The following is a 3,593-nucleotide window of genomic DNA, read 5'->3' as shown; positions in this document are numbered from 1 at the left end:
TCTCTCTCTCTCTCTCTCTCTCTCTCTCTCGGCAAATAGCAAAGAAATAATGAACGATTCAAACGCGGGTAGGTGTCACTGAATCCTGGCTACTAATTGTGTTCTGGACATCTTGGCTCTTTGGATGTTTTTGTATTTATGTGGTGAGAGTGAAATATATATATCTATGATGATAAAGTGTATTTTTGTCTTATATTTGAAAGATTCAAAAATCACACACACATACCCTCCACCCAACCTTGCCCCGCCCCCCAAAAAGAGAAGGCCCAGCAACTGGTGAGTCTCAGGGTTAGGGTTTGAATCCAGAAGTGCAGGAAGGGAAGGTGGGCACACCCTGTGGTGCCAGGGTTGGGAGTGGGTTTGAGGAGGGTGTTGTTTTGTCCCTAAGGAGACCTGCATTTTTTTTTTTTTTGGCTTCCCCCTTCTTTGTATGGGTTCCTCGGGGTCATCTTCTCTGTCCTGCACAAGTTTCTGTCTCCTAATGCTCTCTGTTTCTAGAGTTTTCCAGCTTTTGTGAAAATATAAAGTCCTGAACAAACTGAATTTTAATTAATTTCTTTTGACTTAAAAAGTCTCTCGACTGTTAAACAGAACCTTTTAGGGCAAGAGAAAACGAACTAGATATTAATTTCTCTCTCTGTCCAAGTGTGTGTGGCTCTCCTTCATCCTTCCCCGCAGGACATAGGTTGTGGCTCTGGAAGAAGGCATGGCAGTCTGGACTTGGGGAAGGTGGGAGTGCCCTGGAAAATGGTGGCAGTGGACATAACTTCCTCAAAAGCTCAAGCAGTGGACCCAGGGTGGCATCTCCACAAGTGGGTGTCACTAGGGCATGGACCACAGTTCCTGGGTGGTGCAAGCCAGTCCCTGAACCCCAATTCATATGCTGTGTCTATATTCCCCAGTGGAAGAATCCAAAGGCAGGGAGAGATGTCGGGCATGGACAGCAAATCCTTGAAATGACTAGGAAGGCCTGTGGGGGTGGGTGTCTGGAGCTCTGGGTTCTGCTGACGTCAGAGCAGCAGCCCACCCACAGTCACTCTTTGCTTTTCAAGTAGGCCTCATACCCTCAGTTCCCTCTCTCTCTCTCTCTCTCTCTCTCTCTCTCTCTCTCTCTATTCCTCTCCTTTCCCTCTCTCTCTCCCTCTTTTTCTCAGATTCTATTCCCCCACCCCACCTCCCCCACACCCCCACTCCCTTACCCCCCCCCACCCTCCGCTGCCCCAAAGCCAAGGCTGTGTGGGTGGGTTGCTCTGTCTTCCCTGTCAAAGCTGGTGGCTGGGGCCCTCCTGGGATAAGAAAGGGGGAGAAAAGGTGGCATAATCTTACAGAACAAAAGAAAACTCAAAATCCCAGCCTTAGGGTCCCCAACATACTTGGTCCCTCTGCAGCAGAGGCCTGGAAGGTTTCTTCCTGGCTCCCTCCTTCCAGCCCCACCCCCTACTTCCCACTTTGCTTTCTTCTCCCTAGAAGGGGAAATACCCCCACCCATGCCTCTCCCTGTTACCTCCCTTCCCTCTTTGGCTCTGGGCAAAGCTGCTAAGCTTGGTGCCTGCCACTTAGGAAGCACAATTGTTCTTAGAGGGCCTCTTCTCCCCCGAAAATGAATCACAATTTTAATTAAAAAACATTTGTAGACAATCCATTTAATTTTAGTTCCTGTCTTGTTTTCCCTCCTTCTGCAAGGGCCTCCAACAAGCTGCCTTACTTTCCAGAGGCCTCTGGAACTGGAGACGCATAGGCCAGGGAAGAGGCAAGTGGCTTCTGTGACAACAGCTGGCTCCACTTGGGAGAGGTGGGAGGCCTCCTAGGAGCAAAGGAACAGCTGGGGTGAAGGCCCCTAAGAGGGGTGTCATTCTCAAGCCTGTACACCACATCACCCACTGTGGTAGAGCAGACAGGAAAGTAAAGAAAGCTTTCCTCCAAGCATCTGTGTTTGCTGGTCGGGTTTGGTAAGGCTCTTAAGGAGTTCTCCACTTTTGGTTGTACACAGACTTGTCCACTCTTGCAGGAGGCCTAACCCCAGCCAGATGTGTTACACATGTACGAACACACACACACACACACACTGTTCCTTTATTCCTAAGGGTAATTTTTGGAGGGAAGTTCAGCCCTGTTTTAAAGATTCAAACAGGGTTGGAGCAAATGACTTTCTTAGAACCATCAGCTCAGTCTCTCCTTCAGCTCTCTTCCTGCCTCTCTCCAGCCTTCAAATGCTCCCTTCTTCCTTCTCTCCTATTCTCTGGAATTTGTAGTCTATTTGTCCCCTCCCATTTCCTGTGTTGCAGCTGAGATGCTCTTAATGAAGGAAGAGTCTGAATTTCTTCCTTCTTTCTATACCCTTGTATGGCAGTATACCAGCTTGTTCCTCTATTTCTCTCTGGAATACCTTCAATGGCACTGGTCTTAAAATTTCTTTTAAAATTTGTTTTAAAATTACAGTTAGACACCTATAAAGTACACTATAAAGAAACTGGAGCATATAAGTTGGATGAATTGTACACACACACACACACACACACACACACACACACACACACTCCTGACTTGTTCCAGGGAAACCCCTTTGCTTTGTTTCTCTTCTGACTTAGATCGTTTGTGAACACTGTGTCTTTCCTGATTGGAAAGAGCCCTTAGATCTTATTGCTGTCTCCTGCCCGTTCTAAAAAGTCTTTCTAAGGTTCTCTGAGGGATTTTCAGGGCACATCTAACTCCCTGACATCCCAACTCTCAGGAACTTGATTGCACAGCTGATCAGAACTTAAACACTTGACTAGGTCAAGTTTACCGAGATTTAACTTCCCCTACCACCCATTTCAGCCTCTTATGGTGAAGATTCCTTAACTCTTTCCCTGTTTGGAGAATCAGAGGCTTTGGATGCGTGTGCGTCTGCGCACGTGTGTGCACACATGGCGGCCAGAAGTCAATGTTAAGGATCTTCCTTTCTTGCTTTCTACCATACTTTTTTGAGACAGGATTTCTTACTGAGCCTTGAGGTTATAGATTTAATAAGAAATAAATTTTTAATAAGAATTAAAAACCGAGGATGCTCCAGAGATCCTTTTGTCTCTGTCCCCAAAGTGCTAGAATTGCAGATGCTTGTTACCAAACTAGTCTTTTTACTAGGGTCCTGGGGATTCAAACTGAGGTCCCTATGCTTGCGTGCCAAGCACTTTACCACTGAGCCATCTCCTCAGTTGTTCATTTTAAATAAGTTTCCAATGAAATTCTTACTCACACAATACTAACATTTGAGAGTCACTGCATTAAATGACAGAGTCCCCACCACAACAGTCTCCAGCACACAGCCCAGGGACTAGGAGCTGGTGCAAATACAATGGATGTTTGTTAAACAAATTAATTCCCCCTTTCTGACCCAGTATAGAGTTTCTTGGGCTACACACTGTAATGTAATACTGTTTTATACACGTAAATCATTATGTGTCACAGCATTTTTACTTAAATACGTGTCTTGTCGACGGAGCAGGAGAGGAACAAGGAGCCACCTTTGCTGGGCTCTAAGCCCTCTGCAAGGGCCTTTTGTAAGCTCAGCTCTGATCACCCTGCTGCACACATCCCCGCTCTCTTCAGACCTG

The 3,593-nt window shown here is 46.5% G+C and overlaps 1 protein-coding gene across 1 annotated transcript in view; it reads left to right on the top strand.

Moving 5' to 3' along the window:
* The window catches only part of Vax1 (ventral anterior homeobox 1), a 5,648-nt gene extending 5,466 nt beyond the window's left edge, over nt 1-182 (top strand). Inside the window, exon 3 of the mRNA XM_031385030.1 lies at nt 1-182. This exon is cut by the window's left edge and continues 2,140 nt beyond it. The gene's annotated coding sequence lies outside the window, so the exon portion shown is untranslated.
* The last annotated feature ends 3,411 nt before the right edge of the window (nt 183-3,593 follow it).

This window comes from Mastomys coucha, unplaced genomic scaffold (genome assembly GCF_008632895.1).
Source record: "Mastomys coucha isolate ucsf_1 unplaced genomic scaffold, UCSF_Mcou_1 pScaffold21, whole genome shotgun sequence".
Classification (NCBI taxonomy): Eukaryota; Metazoa; Chordata; class Mammalia; order Rodentia; family Muridae; genus Mastomys; species Mastomys coucha.
Note: the sequence above shows the minus strand (reverse complement) of the source record. Positions and strands in the feature narration are given on the sequence as shown.